Consider the following 13,122-nt stretch of genomic DNA (forward strand, 5'->3'; position numbering starts at 1 on the left):
TTTCCTTATGACCCAGCAATTTTCACTCCTGGGTATATATCTGAAGAAACCAAAAACACTAATTTGAAAGACTACATGCACTCCTAAGTTCATTGCAGCATTCTTTACAATAGCCAAGATATGGAAGCAGCCCACATGACTATCAATAGACAAGTGGATAAAACAGCGGTGCATACAATGGGATACTACTCAGCCATAACAAGGGAATGGGGCCTTACAGTCTGGGACAGCCTGGATGGACCAAAGGGTATAAGCTAAGTAAAATATTCAGTCAGAGAAAGACAAATACCATATGATTTCACGTACATGTGGAATCTAAAGAACAAAATAAACAGAGAAACAAACATTCACTCATAGATACAGAGAACGGACTGAGGGATCAGAGGTGAGGGCTGTTGGGGGTTGGGCTTATAAGGTGAAGGGGTTAAGAAGTACAACTTGGTGATACCAAACCCAGGTTCAACTGCTTGCTGCTCAAGATGTAGATGCATATATATATATATATATATATATATATATATATATATATATATATAATATATATACATATATTTTATTCAAGAGCTATCAGCTTGTGAAGATGGGGGACTCTAGTCACAAAGGCCATCTAAACATCTCAGCGCAGGCAGGGGTTTTTACGAGAGGGGAAGGGGAAGGCAGACGAAGGAAATGAGTCTCTGTTGAGGGTGCTGTGTGCAAGTCTGCACAGTCTGCTCTGATAATCATCTCAAAGTCAGCCAATGGTCTGGTTTTTGAAGGTTAGCAAATCTCTGGAGCTGAAATGCCTGAAAGCTGGAGTCTGCTTCCTCTGAGGTCAACGCCTAGAATCCTTTAAGCAAACAGGCTGTTTATTCCTAGCTGCATGTGAATCTACAAGTCATCATTTACAGAAACAATGTTAGAAGAATGGTGGGGTGGGTCGCTTTGGTAGTTACAAAATAGTCACAGGGATGTAAAGGGCAGCAAAGGGAATATACTCAGCAACAGCCTAATGACCATGTGTTGGTACTGGGAATATCCGGAGAACACTTTGTAAAGTATACGAGTGTCTAACCACTATGTTGTACACCTGAAACTAACACAAAATAATATTGAATGTAAACTGCAATGGAAAAAAATAAAATTAAAAAGAGAGAAAAGAAACAATGCAAAATAAAATCTTTTTCACACAAAAAAGATGAAAACATTCAATTCACTTATAATGTTCCAACAATATCATACACATCCAATTATATTCCTAAATTATTTTTTGAAAGTGCACCAGCTCAAAGCCATAATTAAAGTCATCTAGTCTGTTAGTGTTTCTTCAACAATTAAAATGACAACAGCATGGCCCGGTATCTGAAAAAAGCTACTTCAAAATTAATTAAATTCTTTTCTTTTTCAAACACCATGAAGTAAATATAATTGCATAGTATAGAGCAACTGTTCTAGAATTTCTTATATCTGTCATATATTTTTATCACACTTCACACCTACCTTAGCTCCTCTCTTTACCAACTCCCTGGTACATTGCTCCTTTATTCACATTTTTTTTTCTGTTTTGTTATATTTTGTTTTCCTATCTAAAAGCCAGTTTCTCCCCAGGGCCAGACCACCCTGCCTGTTTTTCACTTCCCCATTAACTACTACGCCTCCAGTTTTTTTTCTGTTTTACTTTTGAAATTCACTGTTGCTAACTATCAAAGAACAGCTAGCCCCAGAGAAGACACAGCAAGAAACTAAATATTTTGTAAGCAAAGAGAAAATTCAAATATCCGTTCAATGATTATGGTTATTCAATCACAAATCCAGTGTTTCTACTATTATGTTCACACATATAAATGTAAATCATAATCTTGCTTACATTTTGTTCAGTGATTGAATATCATCCAGTGTTAACTTTTGATCTATATTTCAACAGTCAATTGTATTGTATTTTTTTGGAAACACTTCTTTGACTGAATTTCATCTTCAAGAGCCATTTTCTCAAGAAATCGACACCTGGATGGACTTGTCCTCATACTTGCACATGTTGGACACATAATCTTTAGTCTTAATATCAGCATTGCAGCTGGGCTGGCTACACCATTTCTGCGCCAGATTTAACCTATTCTCTTGCTTTTCTCTGATGGATTTCTGGAGCTTTCTTAGAGACAAGAAGCTTTCTGCGGGGATGGGGACACCAAGAGGTTAAGAAAAGTTATCCCTCTTGTAAAATTTTTTTGTTGGCTTTGATTACCATGTAAGTCTTACATTAACTTCCAAAATCAGAAATTAACTATATGAATAGTTTCTAATGTTAATCATTGTTTGCAAAATTTCGTTAAAACTATGTACTTTAAATCTGTAGATTCAGATCTTTCATTCAAAAGGAAAACGATTTTCCTGCTCTATTTTGATATATTAACTTTGTTTTTTTTTTATTATCTGGATATCCCAATGGGTTCTTCATCTGTCTTAGTCTATTTTTTATTCTATTTTTTTTCTTTTCATTTAATTTGGCTTTATTTCTTTGAGTCTGTCCTGTGTGCTTAAGTTTCAGGATGCCCATTTCTCCATGGATGAAGGAGTGAGTTAACTTAAATTTTAAGAAGGTATTTCAAATACTTTCTTAGAAACTACTTATTGTTAAAAAACCCTTTACACAGTGATTTAGCATTAATTTTGTATCATATGACCAAGATCCAAGTGTACAAGTTATCATTGCATTTTCTCCCTTATTTTTCCATATCTAAAATATGTATATAGATGTACTATGTGCATGCATCTCCCAACAACTCTGCCATTTTCCACATCACACTTTCAATAAGGAATCGGGGGCTTTTTGGCTGCCTTCTCTAACAGGCTGCCATAGCCTTTCAAGCGGTGGGTCATAATGTGAATATCCAAAGAGTGCTTCTCTTACTTGTTAAAAGAAATTTTCACTTTTCTGATGATCTTTCTACAAAGGCATCCTTCTTTCCTTAGCCAAGTTAGATTTTTCTGATTTTAATGGCCCTTCTTTTTTTAGTATGTTTTAGCATCTGGACATTTTCTAATTTTCCCAAAGGTGTAATTATTTCTTTTACTTTTATCCTAAATGTTATCTGGGAGAGTGAGGCAAGGATACCTTAACTCTGACTTCTTTAAAAAGAAGACCATACTAAGTTGTACAAATGCCAATCAATTAGCATCTTAAACAGAACAGATACTCCATAATTTGTTAGTGAACATGACAATTCTTCTAAGTCTAGAGACATTCCTTCAGATTTAGGCCAAAAATATATATATATATATATTAGCAGAGCAAGTATATAATGACATTACCATTGATACGGGGGTAGAATTAAATAAACAGAGAGAATAAAGTGGAATATTCCAGTCCTGAAAGTCAGAAAAAGAAGCCTAGCAAAGTCTTGAAAGCTGTACCCTGAGAAAACTGATGTGGTTTTAATATGCAGATTGGCTAACAGGTACACAGTTTGAAGTCAGTTTGACATTTTAACTTAATCTGTGATAAGAGAACTGAAATATAATACCTTATGCCTTAAGGGCATTTATTCTATGTAGCTGTTTTGCACATATGTTATATAAATATCTCTCTTTAGAACAGAAATTAAACTTGTATATTTTGGTCTTATCCTCAGATAATGTAAATCATCCATGCTCAGTTAAGGGATCAGCATATTATTATCAATTATGGTTAATTATTATTCAATATATTATATTCATTAATGTAATCATGTTTGCTAAAGTCAGGTCTAAATATGGACTATACTGTACACTCATAAAAGGTTTTGCACAAAGAGGGATCAGAAGGGATTCAGGCACGGAGTTAATACATCTTCCAACCATCAGACGATATGGGTTCCTGTTACAGTCACATTAAATATGATCTCTCACTGGGGAAAGGGGGGTTCGAGGAAGCTAAGTGACTTAAGATTCTTTAGATTAAGATCATGAGCCAAATCAAGTTTTGATCATGACACAAATGGAAATTGAAGTCAGAGTGTCATGACACGGACATTTCCTAAGTAACTATAAAAATGAAATTAAATTATGAATTGAAAATACAGGAACACTAACTACAGAGAGGTTGGAAAATGCTAAGCACATCACTTTGCTGAAAGCACTGCTTTAAAAGGAGGGTTAGAGCAAGATCATTATAAGATTTTTGGTGGGAGAGCAAAACTTGAGGAAAAACAAGACATAGTATGGAATTGGAGAGGCTGCCAGGATGCCATTCTTTTTTGAAATTTTTACACCATTCCACAGGCATTCCTTTCATAAACTTCAAAACTCTTCTCATAGCCAATTGTTACTGCAGGCTCATTTATCACCAGTTACACTGTCACCTTTTTTTTCACTGATCTCTGGAAAATGTAGTTGTGAAACTGACCTGCTTGGATTGTTCTTGGTCAGCAGGAACTGGCCACTCAACAGTGTACACACACACACACACACACACACACACACACACACACACATATACACACATACATACATATACATATATTATTTTAATATGTCTTTATTGATTTCAGAGAGAGGAAGGGAGAGGGAGAGAGAGAAACATCAATGATGAGAGTCATTGATCGGCTGCCCCCTGCACACCCCTGACCGGGGATTGAGCCCCCAACCCGGGCATGTGCCCTGACCGGGAATCCAACCACGATCTCCTGGATCCTAGGTGGATGCTCAACCACTGAGCCATGCCCGGTGGGGCCACTCAACAGTATTAAACTTCTCCTCCATTTTGAAATACCACTTCAAATACAAATTTTACCCTAAAAGACAACTTTATCTGTAAAAAAGAAAAAAATCCCCACCCTCTCATTCTCAAGTCAGCAGTGGTTTTCCTTTAACATAACCGCATACATTTTCACTACATAATTTTTAGTGCAAGCCCATCTCTCTCATACTCCTTTGGTCATTCCTTGTAAATCTAGCTCCTCTTTGTCTTGGCCATTCACGCAGGTGACCTCTCAGGGCTTTGTGTCTAAACCATAAGCTAGGAAATACATTTTAAGCTTTGCAAACGATTTATAGAGAAAAGGTGGAATGATGACTATACATTGTGAGTGTTTCTGGGAGGGCCAGTTTTGCACAAAGACATGTAAGTATAATTCCTCCCTCACACCTTGTTCTTTTTTCTTTTAACCTTCTTAAAGTCATTTTATACTATTTTAAAACTCTTATTTTGCTCGAGGAAAAATTTAAGTCACATAACTAGGTCATAACATTTAAATGGCTGACGTGTTTTGGTTTTGTTTTGCTTTTCTGTGTGATTTATAACAGTGCATGCATTCATAATGTATAATTTATCAGATAGGAAGCAAGATTTCATGCCAATTGTATAATTTATTCCTTAAATCTTTAATGGGGGAAGATAAATTGATTGTTGAGCATAGAACAAGCTGCCAATAATTTTTTCATGGCATCTATAGAAGGTATGGCTCAGTTTACATTTTTAAGCTGCCAACCTAATTACATTCTCTTTACCCTTGTGGAGATATTGCTGCAGAAGCCCAAGGGTCCCTTTGCTAGTTTACTTTGCTTCCAACGTGCCGTTTTCATTATTACCACCATTGTCAACCTCACCGTCACATCACCACAGGGTTTATTGTGCTGGGCCTGGAAGCTGCCACATCCTTAACTGGCCTTCACCGACCGTCTTCAGGCAGCATATTACCTTTTGAGCTCCTGTGTCTAGTCATTTTTATATGACCTTTGCTCTATACTGGGCCAGGTAGTACTTTAGTTGTAGGTGAAAGTTATGACCCACTTTTAAGTGATTCTATGAAAGATTAGATGACAATACTAATGTAGAAGGTGAACGCCATGAATGAAACATAATCATCAAAGATTCTTTGAACCACTGTAAATTTGTGTCAACATTAATTACTATATAGGAAGCTCAGCAAGTAAAGTGTGTAGTGAAACCCCTTCGAGGGAGTAATTAGGAGATGGTAGTTTGTGTCTTTGTTCTATTTGCAGAGTCCTGAGGTGCTCCTCACCCGTTTAAAAACTGCTTTTGTTTGCTACAGTCCTGCGGGGTAGGGAATGCAAGCACAGCCAGGTGGTGTGCCAAGCATCCCTCGTATGAGAAGTGTGCAAGTTGGGGAACTCGTGTGGATAAGCTCCTTCCAGGGAAATAATGCGACTTGCTTTTACTGCTGAAGTGAGCCAGAGGGAGAAGGCAGGAGAAGTCTACTGGCTCATCCAGGCTCCGAGAAGAATCCACATAAGCCTCTAATGCATGATAATTACAATCTAAATCCTTGGTGGCAGCTTGTAAAATGTGCCTTCACACACCTCCCGGGGGGACTGGTGGATGGTGTGTTGGCCTGTTCCCCGTGCATTGAGCCTTGGCGGGTAACAGCGGAGGGCCTTCATGCCCATGAACAAATGCTCCTTTCCTATAGAGCTTTTGGATTTGTGAATATGTGGTCCACTGGCTATCAGAGATAGGTAACGTGGGGTTTTATACCTCGGGTGGCAGCCATAAAAGTTGGGTTGCTATGTGTTTGGACAAGGCACATGCTGGCAACTTGGTTTCATTATTGGAATGAGCCCAAGGGGGGAAGGCTCTGCAGAGAAGGAAAGTCAAATATTGCTCACCCCAATTATTTTTTTATCAGCAGACAGATTACTCTAATCAAGATATTTAAAATAAAATCAAGAATTTATATGCATATATGCACAACCCAAGGACACTGACAATGGTGGGGAGAGGGACTGGGGAGGGGGAAGGGAAGGGGTGGAACGGGTCACTGGGGAGAAAAAGGGACATCTGTAATATTGTAAACAAAAATAAAATTAAAGAAAAAAATAAGATAAAATAAAATCAAGTGCCTAAGATATTTCAAATGTTCAGAGTTTAGGACAGTGCCATCTTGCCTCTTAGTGTTATAGGCAGCTATACCGCGGCAAGGAGCCTGTATAAAGTGAAGGTTATAGGCTCTGATTAGTAGAAGATCAGCTTGTGGTTTGGGAAATGCCATGTGTAAGCCGTGTGTGGTTAATAGAGATTCCACTTAATGCCTGATAATACTGCCTGGAGTAGGTGGCAGTGTTCCTAGGTTTAGTTGTTAATCTATTTTAATCCATGACATTTGAATATTCATTAAAACATGTCAACAAGATAAAATGAAAATAAATAAGAGAATTTGAAAGGGTGATAATAAATGGATGACACTGGTAAAATAGCAACATAAAATTTTATTAAATCAAACTTAGAGCCAATTAAAATCTTTCTCAGAGTTTCAACTTTATTTCCCAAGGTATTTCTGTGTTTCTATGTTCAGATATATTGCAAGCATGTTTGTTTAGGTCTTCATTTCCTTCTTAGATTCTCTCTTAATATCTACAGTACATGATGCCTTCAGGAAGAATTTTTTATCATTATGGGCTATCATTATGCAGAAAACACTCAGGTTTATGTCTCTCTGTTTGATAATTTAGCTTTGGCAGCAGATGATCTGATTCAGAGTCTGTCTACAGTGAATAATTGAATGTCAGAAATGTTTTAAATTAAATTCTGACAAAGATGAAATGCTTTGTGGGGAAATCTAATGTTTGTTAAGTTCGTTGCCCTCTTTTTCTTGGCCTCCTGATGGTTGCAATATCATATGTGCTCTTCCAAAGAAGAGCCTGTGTGCTATTTAAGATTCTGTGGGGGGAGGCTTCCGTCACATTAAATCTGTTTCTCTGTGTTCTTTCACCATCTTAAGTATATTCTAAGTACAAAATAAAAAGAGCAGTAATGAAAGAGTTTCTGGCAGGATGTCATTATTAGTCAGTATCAATGTACATTTCATTTCCTATTAACAGCTATAAATATAAAAAATAGGACTGGGTAGCAATGTCAAAGTAATAAATTTAAAGAAGATTTTGGTGGAATTTGGAATCGTTTTGATATACTAAACAGTTAACTGAATTACCAAATGATGATACTGCAGAGACAGTAGAAATATTTAAGATTTCTTGCATATAGTTTACACAGATGCCCAACTCCTATTTGTAGACTCAATAGAGATTTTTAGGAAATCGAAATACAGGGGGATTCCACATTTTCAGGCACTAAAAAGGCTTAGGGATAAAATAGAAACTTGAGATTAAGGTTGGCTTGGATTCACTTTCTGGCTCTTCTCTTTATTATATCTACTGTAACACTGGAAAAATTACTAAATAATCAACCTTAGTTTCCTCATTCATAAATTGGGAATCATAAAGATAAGAAGTGTGCCACATTCTCCTATTTGTGTACTTAACTGTGAGTCTATAAATTTTTATTGGTTTGGCAGTAAAATTAAATGAAATGAGCCCTCCTCATTTGCACTAATATTTGAGCTTGTTTCTAGGCTCGAGCCTCCTAACAGAAAGTTTTTTTTCTGTTTTGTCAATTACTATAGAATAACTTTCTGTTTAGTGACTTACTTTTATAGTATGTTTGTATTTGATAGGGAAGGATATATTTCAGAATCAAATGCCCAGGTTTTATTTTCTAAAGTGTTTGAGTCTAGAGAAGGTAAGAAATGAAAAATAAAATAAAGTCTTTGAATTTTTATTTTGTTTACAGTTTGATTTAGAGACAATGGGTACTTTACACAAATGAGTGCTCTTTTGCAGACACATGGCATGTAATTTCATTTATTTACCCCTTCTTTTATGCTTTTTTAGAACACTTTTATAGACTTTTAGATTTTAAGCATGGAAGTCTTTCAGATTTCTTGTTAAAGTAGTCAATGTGTATTTACATTTTATTGCTATCAATAATCACTTTTCATCTATTTCCAAAGCCATTGTCTTTTTAAAGACTATTTAAAATAGGTTATACATGCTCATTATAAATATTTTAAATGGTGCATCCATTTTGTATTATATAGGAGGACTATCCTTTCGTGTCTAGACTTTAAGTCATTGCCTGTGTATTTGAAGTTAAATTTTTGTATATAAATTTAAAATCTGTACATTGTTTCTTTCTTTTCAATGTATTGACTACAGCTTCCAGTGAAATATTCAGTGTTAATAATAAAAACCCTAGTCTTCCTGACTTCACAGGTAATTCATATGTTACTATATTATGCATGATCCTAGGTTATGAATTAATATGTTATGTTTTTATATACATTCATATTGTTTAAGGGCTTGTAAATCAAGAACACATTTCTTTTTTTTTAATCTCCATCAAATAATTCTTTTAAAATATATTTTTATTGATCTCAGAGAGAAAACGGGAGAAGAAGAGAGAGAGAGAGAGAGAGAAAAAACATGAATGATGAGAGAGAATCAATGACGGGCTGCCTCCTGCACGCCCCCAACTGGGGATCGAGCTGGCAACCCGGGCATGTGCCCTGACCGGGAATCCAACCATGACCTCCTGGTTCATAGGTTCATGCTCAAACACTGAGCCACACCAGCTGCGCCATCAAATCAATTTTTAAAAAAATTATTGTATGAGTTTTATGCTAACTCATAAATATGATAAACTGCATTAACATATTTCCTAATATTGAACCATGTTTACATTTCTGGATTAAACCTGGATTAAACCTACTTTCTGTATTTTTAGTAATAATTTTTATGCCAATATTTATAGTGAGGTTGGTTTTAGTATTTTCTCATTGTAATAAGTTTATAAGTGCACTATTAATGTTTTCTGATTACAAAACATAAGTTAGAAGTTTTTAATTATGTTTTTTTCCTAGAAAAGAATAAAAATACTGAAATTAAAAGTTTGGTAGAAGTTTTGTAGAATTTCTCTTGTGAATGTCAAGCTGTTATCAAGAGCATTTTGAATCCAAGTTGTGAAATTAAGATAATTTAATGCTGTTGCGAAAGTATAATGAATGCAATGAGGCTGGCAATGGCTGTCTTTTGTTATTCTGCTTAGTCGTAAGTCCAAGTCTTCTTAAGCATGCTCTTTAGATACTTATTAAATTGAGATGCTTCAACTATAATTATTTTCACCTAAAGTCTCAGTATCAGCTGTAATGCTTATTTTCATGTGGATTTTAAAGTCATAGAATTTTGTGGACTTTTAATACGTATATTCTTTTTTATATTTATTCTAAGTAAATCCTGATTTGCATTCTACCTAGAGCATTTTAAAGTCATTCTCTCAATAGAAAGTAGCATTATTCATTTGTTTGTACCTCAAAGAGGAAAATTTCAGGAAAGAAACCAATTTCGGGAACTGAGGCTCTTCTTGAAACCACATATGAGAAATACCCAGAAATGCATGGATTGACTACAATAGCTCTGGATTACATGGTTCACTACACTATTTTCCCAAAGACACTAATTTGTATGGATAAATTGCTATATTTTTTGTAATATCTATGCCAAAAAAAAGATGTAAAAAACCACTATACTACAAGTTTTAGAAAAGTTTCTATAATTTAAATTATATTTGCACATTTTTTTCTTGTTTCTTTAAAAGTTGAGTGATGTATATGACCATTTGGCTTATGCTTTTTATCCTGGGGCACAGATATGAGAGATTAAACTAAGTCCACACAGTGGATTATAAAGCAGAGAACAGTTAGGGGGAGAAATGGACACATAAACGTTAGCCCAGGATGGTGAGATTTTCATTCGCCTTACAATGCATAAAGGGACAGCTTACTCCAGTCTCGGCTGATGCTCTGCCAGGTGCAGCCTCAAACTTCTGAGTCGTTAGTAACGCGCCTGAGAGCCTGGAAGGGGCCGCCTGCAGGAGAGGGCGCTTCGGGCAGAGACGAACTGGCCGCATTCACACGGCTGCTGACGCTTCCCTCGGCCCTGCTATGGTGGGAAACCTTTCGACTTTCCTCTCCTTTCCAGAGTCTGTTTTCTAACTTTGAAGAAGACACGACAGACACCTGCAGAACCATACAGTCAGTCCCTAAATTGCCTGCCAACAATCCTAGAATAACTACTTAAGCATCTGCTTTATAAAACACGTGTAAAAAAAGGAGTTTATTAACAAAGATAAAGGCACTAACTTATATTTCTCATTTCACTAGAATGTTGACTTCCAAATAAATTCTCACTTTTATAGATTCCAGGGGCCTCACCTGCCACCAGGGAAGGGCTTCTTGCCCCATCTCAAGACAGAGTTTAAGAGGGAGGAGACACAGGTTCAGGAGAGCAGTTTCCGGAGAAGAAGGTGGGGAAAGGAGAAAGGCAGGGAGCTCAGTGCCTCACGGAGCACGCACGAATGCGGGGTTGCCCCCCAGCTGCCGCGGGGCTGTGCTTGTTCAGGCAGTGCCCGAAGAGAAACTTTAAACTTAGTACAAGAGGCTTGAGCAGTAACTGAGCGATGGTGAAGATACATGCCCATCCAGTACGGACCCTAAGCCTTGTGCTGTGAGCACTTCTTAGAGCCACTTTCCTGAAATTCTACCAGACAGGGTGTAGTTAAATGGATTTCTGGGGAAGACGTGAAGTGGTGACGTTACTGGTGCAGGTGGCTCACGGCTAGCTGCTGCTGACAGCGACTAAGCAGGTGAAACAGGTTTTTCAGTCTTGAGGTCGGTCGGTGGTCACTGACACAGCCAGGAGCGAAGGCAAGTGTTACCCCAGCATCTTAGCTCTAGACTGACGTTAAACTCCAAAGGTGCTCACACTGTTTTATATTTTAGTTAGCCTACCCTTTCCAAGGTTAATGCTCTGCTCTGTTCTGTGAGTGTACTACTAACCACCAGTACATGGCCCTCACGAAAAGTACCAGGTAAATTTCACTTAGCTTAGTACTCTCCAGGGCCCACCAGCTGTCTCAAAGGGTAAGGGACACTTCTTTTTATAGCTGCACAGTATTCCCTGGTGTAAATGTCTGAGAAGATGCTAGATATGATTTCAGTCTTCCTGAACTTGTACAGACTTGTTTTGTGTCCTAAGATGGAGTCTGTCTTTGAGAATGTCCCATGTACACTTGAGGAGAATGTACATTCTGCAGCCTTCGGGTAAAATGTTCTGTTAATGTCAATTAAATCCATCTGATCTAGTGTGTCATCTAGAGTCACTGTTTCCTTGTTGATTTTTTGGTCTGGAAGACCTATCCAGTGAAGTCAGTGGGGTGTTATGACTGTATTGCTGTCCATCTCTCCCTTAAAGTCCTCCAGGAGTTTTTTTTTCAGCCTGCATCTTTTGTTCTGGGGTGGGTCTCTTATATATAGCATATAACTGGGTCATGTTTTCTTATCCATTCAGCTATCCTATGTCTATTAATTGGAACATTTAATCTATTTATATTTAAGGTTATTAATGCTAGGACTTATCTACTGCCATTTTATTTCTTTATGCCTATGTTTCTCTCTCTCTCTGTTTCTACTTTTTATTACAGCAGTCCCAGACTGACAAACCTCAGAGGGAAGGCAGGGGTGGGTGGGTGTGTGGGGAGAGAGTGACCTAAGGGCTTATATGCATATGTGCATAAACCGTGGACACAGGCCGTAGTGTGGGGAAGGCCTGGGGGGAGAAGGGAGTGGTGCAGGGTGGAGGGGATCAATGAGGGAAAAAAAGGGACATCTGTAATACTTTCAACAATAAAGATAAATTAAAACACAAAAAATAAAATAAAATGAGTAAAAGGACAAGGACACTTTAAAGAGAAAAATATATATAAAAGTGCAAGGTAAAGTGAAATTTTATTACAAATTCTAATCATGCTCAGAGAAAGCTAGTCCAGGATATTAGTGAACACGTCCTCATTTTTATACTAAGTGTGTAAAATAATCTCTGAAATTCTATGGCAGGTATCAAACATTCGAATACAAAACCCAAAACTCCATCTAGTGGTATAATATTCAAATTAGGTTGTGAAAGTTTGATTCAAATCGTTCAATATAATTTAATGATGATGATAATACATTTGCTAACCCCTCCAACTAAACATGACTGTGTGATCCTAGACCTGAAATACTGACATATTTCTTGCAAATATCATGGAATTTTGAAAATTGTGAAAACAGGACCAATTTTGAAAATAATGTTGTTTTCTGTAAAGAGGGAATGCTATTACAGCCCGACAGATGTGACTCAGCAGTTGAGCAGTGACTTAGGATCCAGAAGATCGTGGTTCGATTCCTGGTCAGGGCAGATGCCCAAGTTGCAGGCTCGATCCCCAGCAGGGGGCTTGCGGAGGCAGCCGATCAATGACTCTCTCATCATTGATGT

This window comes from Miniopterus schreibersii (assembly GCF_964146895.1).
Source record: "Miniopterus schreibersii genome assembly, chromosome: 11".
Lineage (NCBI taxonomy): Eukaryota > Metazoa > Chordata > Mammalia > Chiroptera > Miniopteridae > Miniopterus > Miniopterus schreibersii.